Source organism: Corvus kubaryi, unplaced genomic scaffold, assembly GCF_017639235.1.
Source record: "Corvus kubaryi isolate FWS band 111438036 unplaced genomic scaffold, C.kubaryi_AGA036_p1.0 76, whole genome shotgun sequence".
Classification (NCBI taxonomy): Eukaryota; Metazoa; Chordata; class Aves; order Passeriformes; family Corvidae; genus Corvus; species Corvus kubaryi.
In genome coordinates, this window is record NW_024582063.1 from 11604113 (window position 1) to 11621303 (window position 17191).

At 38.1% G+C, this 17191-nt stretch overlaps 1 long non-coding RNA gene across 1 annotated transcript in view; it reads left to right on the forward strand.

The window, feature by feature from the left end:
* LOC121675964 overlaps positions 1-17191 on the forward strand; it is a 166497-nt gene that overhangs the window by 51054 nt on the left and 98252 nt on the right. The window contains exon 3 of the long non-coding RNA XR_006020295.1: positions 13951-14015. This is a non-coding gene — a long non-coding RNA (uncharacterized LOC121675964). The remainder of the gene's footprint in view (positions 1-13950; positions 14016-17191) is intronic.

Genomic DNA, 17191 nt, shown 5'->3' on the forward strand with positions numbered 1-17191 from the left:
CCCTTCTCCCCCTGACAATGTAAAAAGACAACCCTTGAGATGTTCAGTCTGTTTACCACTTCCATAATAACCTTGTTCAGTCCATTTAGAAAGAGAAGTCTCTTCTTGCTCGTGCTATGAACACATTATCACAATGAGACAGCCGCCCACTTCCAAATATTGTTCAGTCCATTTAGGAAGAGGAGTCTCTCTGCTCGCATGTGAGTCCCTTCCCCTGACTTGCAGCTTTTCCCACAACTGCTTTTGAGGGTCCACTCTTGAAGGTTTTTGGGGTACAATTTTAAGGTTGAGCCATTCAGAAACAAAAGTTTTCTTCACCCATCTCTGGGAGCATTTCATCTCTAAGAACAGAGGCCCTTTTCCTTCCGTGGGAGCAAAGGGTCTTCCTCATCTTCATCGTTAGGACTATCTCTGGGAGCATCTCTAGGAACTGAGGTTTTCTCCTTTCCCGTTTGGAGCAAAAGTCCTCATCGCTTCCATCTCTCCCTGTTCAAACTTCTCATGAAATTACAGCCGCTTCAGCATCTGCCTATCTCAGCGCAGGTGCTTTTGCTCACAAGTACAAGTTGAACACTCCACCCCCCATTTCTTCATGAAATTACAATGGGATACTCTGATATATCATAGCTTCACAACAGAATTTCAGCTTTAAGCATCTCCTCTTTCTCTTCCCTCAGGTTTTCAGCTCTTCACAGCACTAAAAGGGTTAATCTCACCTCGGCCTTGCAGCTGGAAATTTGTTTATTGCACTGAAGGGGGGGGAGGGGGGCGGAGCCAAGCCGCTCCGGCTGCCCACAGCAGGGCTGTGGGGGGCTTCTGCGGGTGGAACAGGGCCCATCCGCTCCAGGATGGCTGCGGCCCAGCCTGGCCCCCACACGGGGCCCGCAGCCACCTGTACCAGCACTGGAAACGAGAGAGAGAGCTGTGGGGGGGTTGTCTATTCTTAAGTGTGGATCACAGAGGTGGTCACAACTTTAAGTGGCTTAAAGAATTGTCCATATTCAAACTGGCCAGCTGATAGGTTCTGTCAGGTCATGGGGAAAGCTGTAAGCCCTCCTTTATGAGAACATCACTTCCGGGACTATGGTAGCTAACCCATGACAGTAGCTCACACAAGGAGCACCTCTTAAGACTAATGACAGGGGAAATTATGGGAGAACCAGAGGAATAGGTGCCATTAATGTGGTCAAGCTGTGTTATTCTTGTTCACAGTTAAACAGCCTTTAATTAGTTTGACCACAGCTTCAAGATCATTCTTCAAAGTCTTTTGTGTTCCTGAAAGCAAATCCCTTTCAAAAGGAAGCCTAGGAGGGAAAATAGGGCAACCTTTTGAACACTTCTTGAGATGAAGCTTACTCTCGGCCGGCTACAGAGTGCCCGCCAGCTCCAGGCTGCTGTGGGGTGCAATCACCCTGTGGGCTGAGTGGCTGCCTCTTCTGGACCTAGTGCCTGAGGAAGTGTTCATCCTGATCTGCTCAGGGTGGTAGATCTAAGACACACTTGAGCCTACTTGTGCTTTAGCTCATTCCCATCCTGCAGTGAAATGGAGGAATTGTGGCGGAAGCAGTGTTGTATCTGGCACAGGAACAGCTCCTTGAGTTCCTTATCCACTGAGTTCTTTGTGGTGCGAAGTACATATTATGTAAAGTTCTTGGGGTTTAGGATGTGGCGTGTAGGATTAATAGGGCTGGACATTCCTAACCTAGGGCATTTTTTAGTATTTAAAGGTTTCTGTTTTCTAATTCATGCTTTTTCAATAAAAACACAGTTATCAGATCAGAAACTTGGTTTCTTCTTTGTTTATTGATCCAGAAATAGACTGAAGACATAACTATGGTTTTATGAAGGAAATCTAAAATTAATCACAATATTTTAAAGGAGTTTATTTGATCTGTCTTGTATTACTGTTCCACATTTTATTCTGTTATGTCCAGGCCAAAAGAACACTAGAGGATTGTTGTTCTTGATTATTCCTAAATCAGCAAAAAGAAATAATTGTTTGGCATTTAAAGCCATCAACTTTGACTTCCTTGAGACTGTGTGGTATATACTATAAGATTATTTAACTCAGCAGTAGAAGTCTGGATTTATCTTAATTATCCCTCTTCTGGCTAGACAAAAAACACATATCAGATGTGCCCTTTGACAGTGATGCCCAGTGTTTGAAATAATCAATGGTGCCATAAAATTATTGTGTAAACTTGTAAACTTCAAATAATTTGTTCAAATTTTTTTGTTCTTCAGGAGCGTCTACAAGCTGTTATTAAGGTTTGCTTTTGCCTGTCACCATGTACATCAATTAGCAATAGCTTCATGATGCACTAAATGTGACATCCGTGCAACTGTAGCAAGATTCAGAATAAATTCTTGGTTTTCTGATGCTTTCATGCACCAGCTAACTGTTACATAATAATCATGAAAACTAAAAATTCTGGCTAGCATTCAGGCTCTCAGGAGGGATGAAATATTTTAGTCCTGAACAGTGGCAGTTCTGCCATTTACTCTGGGCTTGTCCAGGAGAGTATATATATGTATATGTAAGAATATGGAGCTCCTAGATTTCAAATGTATCCTTTATGATCCTATTAGTAGTTCATGCTTAGGATGTTGTTTGCAGAAATTTCTCATTATATTATTGCATTTTCACTGTTTTCCTACTCAAATATTGTCAGAGAGAAAAATTATTTATTTTTTTAAATTATTTTTTAAAGTAGGATAGACTCTGTAAACATGCGATTGTGAGGGAGGGCAGACATACTTTCTGTGAAATCTTGCAGATTAATTATTTCAGACAGCTCACCTGTCACTTTAATAGGCATCTGTTAAGTAAGGAAAAACACATTTTTCCTTTTTGGCTGCTATGAGAGAGGTCAGGAACAGAATAATTGATGCTTTATGATGCAACTTTTTAGAGGGTTTTTTCATAATAAAGGCAAAAACCATCTGTAACTGCAGAACAAAGTATAAAAAGTCAGTCTTTGTATAAACTCTGATGATCTACCCATAGTTGGTCTATTGCAGTGACTAGAAAGCAGAAAATAATGGCAACAATAAAAATCACTACGCAAAAAAAAAAAAAAGTTCTTGGCAGCAAGTTTTCATAGGCAGCTTGCCAGTATCCTGATTCAGTGTTTATGGGAACATCTTGAAATGACTCCCAAATTAATGACTGTATCTTCCATCACTACAGTCTGATGTCTGAACATGAGGAGAAATAAACAATAGTTAATGATCTGGAAGCTGCTGGCAGTTACTCTATTAGTTCTGGTTCTTATTTTCACTTACTAACAGCAAACTGTTCTCATCAGATGTTTATCTTTGAAAAACATATGAAATGGAAAATTGCACGTCAGATTGCTATCCACTCTACAGTCTCTTTCACCGGGACAGTTTCACACACAGTGAAATTATTTCATTTTGATTTCATAGCTACATGGTTTAGAGATTAAAATAGACACTGTTTCATGTTTTGTTTTGTTTTGCTTTTTTTACTGAGAGACCCTAGGCACCTGAACATACTGTACTGTAGGGTTTCCATGTAAACTCAGTGGGGATACATGCCCAACTGTACCAAAAAGATTTTTCCTGCCCAATATCATTGGCCAGGCCAAGCTGCTGGGGAGAGGCAATTAGTTTTTTATGCAAAGAAGGCAGATGATAAATTGCCATAAGATTTGTGATTTTTTCATTTCACATTGAGTGTGCATGTATGATGTGAAGGACTTCTGTTACATTAGCTGTAAACACTAAATCAGGTTTTTGCTTTTTGTCCTTTTCGTTTATTTGGAAATGAATATATTGTTTTGCTGGATAATGTCAGAAATTTGGTTTTTTACGAGCTTTTGCAGGCTCATACACTATGTAATTGAATGCAGAGTTAAGATCCATGTGATAGATTTCACAATCATGTGATAAATGTTTTCAAAGTCAACTCTGTATTACATAATTCTAACACTGGAACCAAGCTTCTACAGGTCCCTTAGCAACTTCATAAGCTCACGTGTTTCTGCAGCAGCGATTTTATTTTTGCAAACGAACATTCTGTAGCAGCTAGGGACATAGGACTGGAAGGATGCCTTCATTTTTCAAGCCCAGAACCTGGGTGCTAGAGGCACCATGTTAAATAAATCTTTCCCTGTATTTGCAGTGCTGCATTTTAAGATTTCTTTTTTCCTTTCCTGCCTTCCTAAATGTGAAACCCTTATTCTTCCTCGGGGAGCAAGAAAAAGCTTTCATTGCCCTAAACATAAAGGCTGCAGCTTTTTCTAGTATCCTTTTGGTCAAGGGGAGAGAGCAAGTGCTTCACATTGTCCTTCCTCTTCAAAATATCTATTTCTAGTCCTTCAAGAAATAACATTGATTTGCATTATCCTGGGTCTAATATTCTGCATAATTTGATTTAAAAGTTTCTTATCTGAAGGTCTCACATATCCAATTAAACATCCCTTCTACTGAACAAGCTTCATTATGACTTCTTTTACTGAAAGATTAGAGCTGCTGTCATGTTGTATTGAGAAATACAAGAGTATATTTTGTCTTCATGCTGCAATGGACTTCATGTCCACATGGTGTCATAGAGAAGTTCTAGAAGCCTTCATTTAGGATAATTTGAAAAATGCATCATTGCTATGTGCAATTTAGACTTCTCCAGCTAAGACTGATGAAAATCTTCCTGCATTAGGATATAGTAGCTTCTTATATGCTTTTGAGTCCTAAATCTATTTGCTGCCTTACTCTATAATTGCTCTCATTCCAGCTGATCTTAATAACTTCCCTTACTTCTCCTCAGAGAACTGATATTATTTTTCTAGCTACATTATGAGTTACATCTCTGATGATATGCTACAAACGCTGCTGGGGTGGTTGAAGAAATTGCTAAGTAACTTAGAGAAATGTGCCTTTTTTCTGTCTTAAGTATTAGTTTTGCTTCTTTGAATGGCATTTACTGAAATATGCATATCAGGTGTCATCTTCAAGATTTATTCCTGAGCTTGAGAACCCTCACGGGCATCTTCCTTGCAAGCACAGTTAATGATCTCCCAATCCATTTCAGTTTCAGAATTTCAGAATTGTGGTATTAGTATATCTAGTTCCACAAAAAAATACAGACTATTTACAGGAAGCTTCCAACATAAAAAAATGGTTTTCATAACAGTGGCTGCTGAGTTTCAGGTGAACATGTATTATTAAACTTTATTCAAAGTGCAGTTTAGGAAGTAAAAATAGAGTTCCAATGGGGACAATTTTAACCATTGCATGTTGAGTCTGGATAAAAATTTACCCTGTGTGAATTCATTGAAATACAACTATTTATTGTCATTGAATAAAGGTAAATCTTCACATGAAAGAAATTAGCCTGGACCTTCATATGGATGAAAAATATTGTATTAGGAAAGGTCTCTTACAGATAGTCTAGCAAAAAATGAAATTAATTTTTTTAAGAGTCAACAATTATAGTTTCAGGTGTAGAGGAATGTTCATGGAATTACAGCAGCTTGCCAGACCACAAAAACTTTCCCATTCTCCGGTTGTGCTCTGTGTTAGCCATAGGAGAAGCAGCAAGGTGCAGCCAGACCTGCAGCTAGATTTAGAAGAGAACTGTCTCTCAAGTTTGGCACATTGAAGTCAGCTGCAATCACAGCAATATCATTCAGTACCTCTACTTTCTTGTACCTTGTGCTGGAAACTATTAGGGTAGATGTGCTATAGATGGTCTCCTTAGCAGAAATACTGTGTTCTACAGCCATAAACACATCCTAGTCTGCAGTTCTGTTCTTTCATCTAACTTGCTTATATCAACTTTATCCATTTATGCTTTGGACTGTACTTGGCAGTGATCTCAAAGGCAAGTAGGAAACTGCACAGTTTACTGCTTGACTTCTGTACTGCTTGATTCCTGTAGGAAATAAACTTTTCTTAGGAAATCACTTTCCAGGCATAAACACATTCTTTTTACCCTGATTGATTTATGGTAAAGAGTATTCAGGATGATGCCTTAGGTTTTAACTATGATATTTTTCAAATCCTGTACTGCCTAGTGTGTAACTCTGAAGTTTCTTGTAGCCTGTTAACTTCTGCTCTCTCATGCTAGGTAGACATAACAAAGCCTCTCCAGGCCTGCTCCCCAAGGACACTCAGTCCATCCTAGGCCCAAAAAGTATAAACCAAAAACCTCTAAAGGGGGAGCAAGCTTGGGGAAATTACATCATTAACTGAAGCTTTAATTGGAGAATTAACCCAGATATGCAAATGAACTAAGCTTATAAAAGTGTGAAGATCTTGTGACCTGCCATCCATCTTAGGGTCCATCTTGGCAGTAGCCTCTGGCTCCCTGGGGTGTACCTTTGAAGGCCCTTTGAATAAATACTTACCTTTATTCCCTTATTCCTGTCTAGTCTCTGTTTTTAGGTGGCCACTTCAGGCATCAAGAATACCAGATTTTGGTATTCTGCTCTGGAGCTAAGAATATGCATTTGCACTTTCACCTGGTTTCAAACCAGAGCTTATTTTCAGTTGGACCAGTTGCAAATAAATGCAAGTAGGTATTTAGGGATTGTGAAGAAGAAGAAGGAAGAAGATGCAAGAATACCTGGATATGATGCTACTTTGTACATTAACAGTTCCAAAGACAGGTCTGCCTTAGCTGATCTGCTCCTCATTTCATGTCTTTGAGTAGATGTTCTATCTTTTCTATTGATGATTAGGTGCAGGACTCAAAATTAGATATCAATGTTAGGAAACATGAGCTGGTATTCCACGTTAGGAAACATGAGCTGGTGTCCCACATGAAGAGATGGTTTTGTAATATAGATGCAGTAGAATTGCTCTGATTATGGTCAGAGATGATTTTTAACTTATAACTCACATTAATGACTTTTTCCTAAAGTACAATGGAAGGGAAAAACAGATGGGTTTTTTTTAGTCCAGAGGAAAGCCAGAGATTTTTCTATTTTTTTAATATATCTAGAGTAAAGATCACTCTGGATAAGCCTCACATGAAAGTATTTGCAGGGAAAAATGTGCACTCACTTTTCAAGTTTAAGAATTAAAAATCAAAAAGAACAAATTATGGCCCATTAAAAGAAAAATCTGTTTCCATTTTCTTATACCTGGAAGCCATACTTGGATGTAGGAACCATGGACAAATGTAGGTTAATGCCATTCTACCCATTTCACAGAATGGCTGTAGAAATGGCATCAAAATTAGACAAATACTCTTAGATTTTTGAGGTATGAAACATCTGCTTGGATCTTCTGCCTAGCACAGGTGAAACAAGTTTGCTTACTGTCTGATACAAAGAGTCAAGACCTTCTGTTTAAGTTGCAACAAATCTGTCTCTAAAATGCCAAACTATTTGAAAATTGTGGCTGGTGAACTATCTGCTGTGTGGTTTTAGGATTTTAAATAGCCATGTTTTTGAAATGCGTCTCTCATTGCTGGTTTTTGTTTGATGACTGGCTGTATTAGCCCTTTCTCTGCTGTCTGGAGAGCTGTGGACCATTAGAAATTTCCTCTTTCTTAGCCTCATTACTGCTTTTGGGTTTTAGCTTGCAATTTTGACAGTGCCAGAATGCCCCCCACCTACCAGGCTGCTTCATTGCTCTAAACACTCGGGAGGCATTCACCAGTCACCTCTGCACTCTTTGTTGACAAGGAGCTTTAAGGAAAACCTTGATTACTGTTAATAAGAAGTACTTTGAACTTCTACAAGATCTGCTTAAGTTTGGCCATAAATATCCCATTCAATATTAGAACAGCACAAGAAACTGTGCAAACATTAAAGAGTATTTTTTTTGCATCAAACAATTTTCCCAGTGTATAATTATGCAATTATTTAGGTAATAAAGTTTTAAGCTGGTACATGCCTGTAACTTCCTTATACTTTTTCTATTAAACAAAGTGCCCTTAAGCATTTCACTTTTGTTTTATGCTCACTTCATTTCCCAGAATAATTAAAGCTTAGTCATTCCTTATAATGTCATACAGGTAGGAACATAGGCCTGATTTACAATCACAAAGATAGAGCCAGGCAGTACTTTGAGTCTGCTGTTGTGAGAGTAACGAGTTTTCAACAAAAATTCTCAACTTTCTGCATTACATAATACAAGAAATCAAAAACTTAGTGTCAGAACATGTCAGAGTTCTAGTTGTGTAAAGACATATTAAATCTCCTGACTTCAATAAAAAAAATGAGGTTACACCAGCTAAGCATCGGGGTCTATGCATTCAAGATAAGCCCCTATTGTATAAGCAAACAGTACTACATCACCTATCATGAAGGAAGGCTGAGACAGATTAATAGGGTCACGATGTTCTTTATTTACCTGTTTTATGAGACCAGAATTTTCAAGCCTTAATGTTTGCAGGCAATGCATGAGTGCCTGCTGCAGAGCTTGCTCTGATGTTTATGATTGCAGGAATCCCAGTGCAGGGCTTTGGTTCATGCAAGTCCCAAAGGCAGCTTTCTAGTTTCATTTTGCTTTTTTCTTTAGACTCTGATAACATTCTTTCAGGGTTCCCTCTTACATTGCACAGCTATCTTGAAGCTTATCTAGTACCGATCTGTGTCATTTAGGAAACGTTGCTTTCATCTGGGAACTAATAATATTCAATCAGTGTGTGCCATTCATAACTAAATAGCCTCTGCTCTTCATTGTTCTTTTAATTAATGATTGTTGATTGGTTTGACTTGCTGCACATTGTTGCAAGGCATGATCAAAGAAAATCCAAGATTAATCTGCTAAACTAGATGTCAGATTAGTAAATTCCTCTGTGCTATTACAAAGATTTTTCTCCCTCAGTAAAGGCCTGTCAGTGGATGATGGCTTTGCTATACCTCTGACAGGTCAGTCCAAAGGTCAGTCCCTGAAAACATGCATACATTAATGCACTAAAGCGTGATGAATCATTTATAGCCAGTTCATAACTCCAAGCACTCTCTTCATGAATGTTATTCAGGCACCACTGAGAAAAAGATCATGTACTTTGGTTGCTTTTGAATACAGATGAAGAAAACATTTATACCCTATCATGTTGTGAATACATGTAGGTTTTTCTCAGGTCAGTGGTGGAATCAATCAGTGTAGTAAGCCTGAGAATAGTGTGTTGTGAGTGTCTTTTCATCAGCTGGCATATCTCCCTTACTTCTGTGTAACCCCTTTAGACAGAAGTTGATTGACTATGAGAAGTACTGGACTTCCATTTAAAGTAATAAACAGGGAGCTGAAGCCTCAGTCATTAACTTTCACAAATATCACTACAGTCACTGGTATTTATTAATTTAATTTTCTCCACTTATAAACTCTTCATAAAAGGCAACCCCAAAAAAAACCCAACCCAAAATGCCCAGTAGCAAAAGACATAGGCCCACTAGTGTTCACATAACTGTTTTATTTACGGACTTTTGGTGCAGCTTTCCTGGGTACCCTTAGTTACTCCTTGTCTTCACAAGGACATCTTGCAGTCTGGGATTGTCAGGCCTTGCTGGATGGCAGATAGACTGGATTTCAGCTGCTTCTGATCCTGTGGCACAGCTGCTTTCATCTGCCTTGGCATGCCAGAAATCCTTCTTTTCCCTGTCTGCCACTTCATTAGCCACTGCAGTGATGGCGTTTAGCTCTTAGCCAGAAAGCAGAGAGTTTGAGCTTAAACACAGTCCTTCTGCTTAATAGCTCAAAGATGTTCATATGGATCTCCTGTTTTCATCCTTTCATTGATAACATCTGCATCCCAGTGCTGGAAGCTATTGGTTGAGATGAAGGATTGCAGTAAATTTCCCCAGTGACATAGATGGACTGGGTCAACTGGGCTTCTTTCTTCTGCTTTATGAAATGCTTCCTTATCTCCAGAAATAATACCTCTTTAGCAGAAGAAAATAAATAGATACATTTCAGGCTGGTCCATTGGGGCCTTCCATTTGTCTCATTTTGACCATGTATCAACAGAATGATTCTCTGTTTTGGCCTCTTCCCCAGTGCAATGGTTTTCATGGTGCTGCCATGTGCTTTTGCTGGTAGATCTCTGCCACAAAACTAACTTCAACTAATTGTGCTTAAATTTAAGGTTGTTCTTTTTAAACTTTTCTTTTTCTCACTTCTAAAAACTTTTTCTTCTTTTTTTGTTTTCTTTTTTCATTTTTTTCTTTTTCCTTTCATTTTTTCTTTTTTTTTAATGAGTGCTTCTGTTTCATACCATTGTTATTTCCAGCAGTCAGGATAAGCAATGATCTCAGATATTTATAATTTAAGACAGCCCATGTGAGTAATCAAAGGAAGGTTACAGAGCTCACCTGTGCTCATCACTGTATCTTTTGAGTTGGTTTGTGTTCAGTTAGGGAAATCTTGTACTGATTCTGCACATAATTCAGTATTTGAAATGCACAGTGTTCTTCCCTAACTGATTTTGCTATTAGTTCATCACATGTGGTCAGCAGATTAAATATAATTGTTTCTATTAAATGACCATAAAATGTTTACTCTTCAGTTTAAAGGCCAAGGAAGAAAAGCTTCTAGCTCAGGATCTGTCAAGTTACAGTCCTCAGTTGTCTTTTAAACCACTACAGTTGTTAATTTTTCCTCCTACTTATTGAAGGATTTCTGGACATGTTTATTTTTACAGCCTAATTAGCTTTCTTCCATGAATAAAAGGTGTTTTCTAAAACATTCTAGTAGGCAAGGGATTTATAAAGTGGCAGAAATCTCATAAAACAGATATGTCTTTTTTGTATGGGAATGGATGGCTCAGGCTGTTATTGAAGGGACTCTGTATTTGGAAAAGGGACTCTGTATTTGGAAAACTTTAATGTTTTTAACTTATTGAAAATTTATTTAATTATAGAGGTTGTTTCTCCAGACAATTGTTGATTCTCTGCTGGGACATAACTATCTGTGGTTTAGTTTGTTGCGTGTCCACAGTAAAGAAGATTTAGCTCATTCTAAAGCTGGGAAAAGAGCAGTATTATTTCCTGACTTATATTTTTTAACAAGCCACAGTATTTCCACAGGCCATAGTACTTAAATGCTCCAAGGATAGTATATGGTTTCCTGTAAATCTGCAAACTGAACTGAGGTCATTTTGCACCTGAACTTTTCCAGGCATGTCAGCAGATTGCTGTAGTTTCCTTAAGACAAAAGAAAAAGCAGAGCAGCTGAAAATAATTAATATTGAACTTGACACATCAAAAATGTCATTTGTCACTTGTGATTAAAGCCTTTATCTTTAGTTCTATTTTTATATTCATCATAGGTCTCCCTTAGCTATCATTAGGCTCCACATGGTTGGAGTTAGCCTGACCTTTGATCCATCACCACAGACAAAGGGATCTGTTGCTGCTAAATTGGAGCCCCTGCTAGTCAGCAACAGTACAGATCAACAAATGTAAGCTTGGTTAATAATGATCATCTTAGCTACTCTGCTTGATTTTTAAGTCTGTGTGGTTAATGTAGACGCTGCTCTGGAAAAGAAAGTTTAGATTCATAACAAAATTTAGCAATAGGAATTTACATTGTAGTTATTCAATCTGATGTGAAAAATAAAGATCATTTAAGTGATCTATATTTTTAGTATACTCCTACACTATTCAGTTGTGAGAAAACAGAGAGTGATAGTGTTACAAACTTTCTACTGTTTTTCTCATTCCTCTGAAGCCTTCCAGCAGTTTGCTGACTGTCACAGATACTGTGGTCCCTTATTTTCTAAGAACAGCGAACTGAAATGTTTAAGCTGTTACTGTCCTAGCCCACCATTGTCCTGCCACCACATTACTGTCTTGTATATTGTTGTAAACCCATTCTGACATACTGCACACAAACTGAAGAAATCCTTAAAAATATAAGAAATTAATCTTTTCATTATTAGCTATGTCTTTTTTTTTCCACATGGGCACGTGTAGCTGAAAAGCAGCAATATTTTTATGGGTGACCATAAGTGATGTCTTTTCAGAAGCAAACCATTTTTTAATTCACTGTTTAGTCACACAGAAAGACTCACATGGCAGCACTAAGTCACATTGCCTATTGATTAAACTAATTTCAGGATCTCAGTTAAAGCCAGATGATGTGTTTTGTGCTACAGTTTATTGTGGATGTGATGTGAAACTGGTTCCTGACCCTGTGTGCTTGCTGAATCGCTTTCCACAATAATAAAATCCTAAGCCAAGCCCTAGTTTGGTCTCTGGTAAATAAAGCTCCCTTGTGAATAGAGTGAAGACTATTAGATTTGTAGTCCTATTAGTAAGTATTTTTGTGGTAACAACTTCATTATTCTAAGGTCATTAACACACTTCCTCTTTTACTGCAAGTGATTGTGGGTTAAAGTCATTATTTTAGGCATCTACATTTAGTTTATCAACATCTAATCATAAATAGCCTGCAGTTTCTGGAAGCTGGAACAATAGCTATCTGAGGGTTATTATCCAGGAGACCATTTCCCCACCCCTCCCGCTGCCTTCAGCAAACACCTCCATGCCTGAAGCACTGTTTACTGTGGAAGTGTTGATGACTAAAACTCTGAATCTGAGCATTTAATGACTGAAAATACCATTGTGTTTCCTTGATGTGCATAAGCACAGGTGCTATTTTTTCAGCAGTTACCCTTGCACTGAACCACATAGCTTGCCCCTTGCTATAAGGTGCCTAACATAAGGATATTAGGCTGAATTATCCTGTCCTTTGGCTTCAACAATTAAATCATTTACTCTTGTTTTAGGTTAATTTTGGTTGATTGTAAATAGGCTTCAGTACCAAATTTTCCTCACTGAAATTTCCAAATTTTCAGTGTCAAATTTTTCAGTGTCAAATTGGAATCTCACATCAAATTTTCTCATTGATGTGCCTTCAATTCTTCTTGTTTAAAAGGGAGACAGTTAGCACTGATACAGGAAAAACTGAAAAATATTTCTGTGTGGCTTCTAGTTTGTTTGTTTGTTTGTTTATGACTTTCTGAATCTGTGTTTCTGTGCAGCACCTTCTCCCTTTATTTGTGTACTCATTTCTTTGAGAACACTGTTTTGAGCAAATCAGTGTGTCAGTCAGTATTCCACCACCACTTCCTGTATCAAGGCAAATAACTTGGTAGGAATGCACGAAGTCTAGTTTAATCTTCAGGTATCCCAAAGAAAGCCAGTGAGAATTTAGAGTGAGGGTAAAAAAATACAGGTTTCTGATACATCATAATCGTGTAAGAGCATTTTAAAACACTTTTAGTAATGTGTTCTAAATCCTATAGGGCTTCTGTCATTCGCTTCAGTAGACCAGGCCTTTTCTGACTTTTTTTTTTTAATTTATTTTTTCATTTAGAGCTCTCTTTTCATAGCCTGGTCCCATAGCCCTCACAAAACCATAGGATTTCTTCAGTAATGATCCTGCACTTTCAAATATTACAACATGAGAAAGGTTCTCCTTCAGTGAGGAAAATGCTGTACACCTGGATGGAGAATGAACTGAAGATTTCAATAACAGACCCTAATCCCATCCTAATTCTTTCCCTTGCTTCTGTGTCCTGGTTTTCAATTTGTAGTTGTTATGTTTTTTAATGAAAAATCAGTAGTGGCAATAGCTATTTGACAAAATGGAATTTCTCATCACTCTGAGATATTTGAGTTTTTATTAATGAGATTTGTAAAATCAAGTTATTTTTATAAATAACATTTCCTCTGTGCACTTCACTCTTTTTCCCCGAAAAAACTTTACAAAAAAATCAAAAATAAACGGCTTCTTGTCACAGTTATCTCTCCTGTATTTTGGATAGTTTAATGGCTTATCCTTGTAGACCCACGGCGATTGTTTCTACTCTCTGTGTAGTAGTGCCACAAAACCCAGATAACTCTCCATTATTTCAGATATATTTCCATAAAAGTGAAGGGAAATTCCAGTTCATTTTTTGTCACTGTAGGTCTTAAGTTTATTGCAACAAACATAATTTTTAAATTATTATTTTAAAATTTTTATTAGGTGTTTTGCCCGTTCCCTGCTTCTGTGAGGTCAGTGCTGGCCAGTGAGACCATTGGAGAAATAAGGTACAATTTGACATATTATTATTCTCTAGAAGGTGGTGTCCTCTGAGTTTATGTTGTTTTATACTTAGCAAATATAACTGCGTAGGCAAGTTATTAAGGAGAAAAAATCTAAGTAAAAAGAGAATGGACATAGGGTATAATTCCCAACCTTTCCACTTTTACCAATGTTAGGCCTTATACAAAGATAATATTTGCTATGTTTTCAGCTGTTAAGCTATGGTTGCTACAAATGTTATGCAAAGAATCACATCATAATCAGAAAACCAGCTAAGCAATTGGTTTTACAATTTTCATCATATTCTTATTACTCAGGTACAGTGAGAAGTCAAAATGAACCTAAAAGTTGTCTTTTGTAAAACACCTCTTACCTCTTTGCTTCCCTCCTGGTCCCCAGCAGCAACAATGGGAAGAGAAGTTAAGAAATATTTTCTAAAGAATGAAATATGAAGTTTTCTCTCATAACCAGCAGAGTTTGTTTGAAGTCACACACGGTTGCACTCCACACATATAAATGTGCTTAGCGTTTATTCAGCTTTGGAAGTGTCATTCCAGTTTCATACCAAAAAAACTGTTCACTGCGCACTGGTGATTTTTAAAACGAACACATTTCAGTTCAGTTTGTTTTGTTCTCTTCTTACTGCAAAGTGAATGTCTTCATTTTGCACTCTTTACTCCTGAGAAGGGCATTAATGTGCTGCTTTGGCAACTGGTGGTGTTAGCGAAATACAATCTCTGTTTTCACAGTGAAATTGCCAAAGTTATAAAATATTGTGCAGGCATGTCAGTCTGGAAATAGTTAAATAGGCCATTTACTGGAATATTTCATTGTGAGGGCAAGAATAAAGTGGTTTTCTAAGATGGTCAGTGGTAGCCTTCCCTGCAGCAGGGCTGAGTGCCTGTGTTGGAAAGGGTGGCTGGAGCTGGTGACCAGGGCTACATCCATGAGGTGCATCCATGCTGCAGTGCAGGCCTTTGGAGATCATTTCACTCTGTGACTGGGCCTTTTAGGTACCTTTTTAAGTGTGTTGGGCTCTGTCATGCTGCTCCTCCTAGCACTCAGCTCACAAGGGTGCTCCCCAGCATTCTCCTACCTCATGGAGTTCCACCACTGACCTTAACCCGCTTTTTTTGCACATCTGAAGGGTGGCTCTGGCTTTCAGATCTTGGGTCCAACTCTGAGTGTTGTTACTAACTGTAGTGAGAAGAGAAGGAAAATTTGAAGTGTACTGGGAGATTTTATGGCCTTAGAGATTTGTGTTGCATCTTCCAAAAAAAAAAAAAAAAAGAGATTGTGAGTGTATCTTATCATGCTCTTTCCAGAACAGGCTGAGCAGAATGACTGAATAACTCCACGAATAAAAAACACATTAAAACTCTACCTTCCCCACCTTCCCCCTCCCCACACTATTTCCTTCATTCCTGCTTTGATTTTATTCTGTTTGGGGTTTTTTTTGGATTACAAATAGTTTTGTTTGTTTTCATTACCAAATTACAAAACAGCACTCTAATTAAACGGTTTTTACAGGAAGCAATTAAAAGACAAAATGTTTTTCTCTTGCTAGCTGGATAGTTATGTCTTGTCTGGCAAAACAGCAGTTGCAATGTGTATTTGTGCAGGAGGTTAAGTCTGGTGTCAGGGGTTTGCAATGACAGATACGATATGTTCCTATGGCAGTGACAGTGCCATTAAGAGAAAGATTTTTCCTGTAAATCTTTCAGTAGGTTGGGGGTTGCATTCTAAACCTCCTCAAAATACCAGGTACTAACATTTTGTGTTAAAAGTGGCTGAAAGCTCCTCAGGAAAACAGTAACAATTAGTCCCAAATACTGTTTATTATGAAGGGATTCAAAACGTTTGACTTATTCCCATATAAACTAGCTCCAGCCAGGACATTTTGGAGTCAAATTGTACTGGCTCCTGAGGCCAAACACTCTATGAGTGTAAGTCACAGTAAGAACAGGGCTTGCTCAGACCCCTGTGGTCTTGTTATGGGGACTTCACAGTTTCACAGAATCTTTTTGGTTGAGATTGACTCTGATTTCTCTGAAGGGAAAAGTATCCTTTCTCACTTGTACATTTGTTCTTGTTTGTATGGAATATTCAGTAAGGTTTCACAGTTGTAAATGGAGGGTAAAAAGGGACAGGAAAGAAATTAACACCTCTGAGTGCTTTTCCTGTGAAAATACAAGATATTGCTGCTTGTAGGGCTCTATATTGCAGCAAATCCTGACCTGAATGAACTGTGCTGGCATTGAAACACGTGAGGCTATCCAGTGCTCTTCCAAACTGGGAATTGTAAATCTGTCTTTTTTATAGGCCCTTTTTATATGGAAATCTCTCCTCTGTACAAACAGCTTCGGAAGCTGAGCCTTCTTCCAGAGTTCCCAGATGTTAGTGAGGTAGCTGTTGTGGGGCTGGGTCCACTTCAGCAAGCGTGCTGCGCATGGTCAGCTTGTAGGGAAAATGCATTTCTAAGCTTCCTGGAGAACATGTGGGGAAAATGAAGAGACTGAGCAGAATTCATAGGAACTAAATAAACAGCTGTATGAACTGGCATTAGGAAAGTTGATGGATGTTTCTGCCTTTTATGTTTCTTTTTACAGCTTTGGCACCTAATTCTGTGCCACAGAGACCCCACAGAGGAGGTCCATCACATGAAACTGATATATATATTTTCTTCTTCTTTAAGGTCCATTTTATTTCTGTTGCAATTAAAGATCTTGCTCTTAATCTTGAGAAAACTTGCCCCAGATAAAATTTTGTTGCCTTAAGCAAATTGTCCAGCATTTAGGAATTATTGTAATTACTACAGCTGCTTAGGACTGGGAGAGAAAGCTGAAGGTAGGGTAGAAAGAATGCATCTAGGGCATAGAGAGTGCATCCTCTCATAGTGAATTGAATTTTCTACCCTGAAACCTAATACTAAGGTCTTTGTCATGTTAAATTAATCCATACTATACAAGGCTCAATCAAGACTTTTTGCTCCCTATAATGTCTAGGAAGAAACCTCTGAAATTAATTTGTCATTTGAAGTGAAAATAACAACTTTCCAAGGCTCTAAACACCAAACCAAGATAACATTGTTCATATCACCTCCAGATGAGAGAAGGAATCAAGTAAAAGTAATACTTTTTACTCTTAATTGGGAAAATCTTGCTATTTGTCATGTCAATTT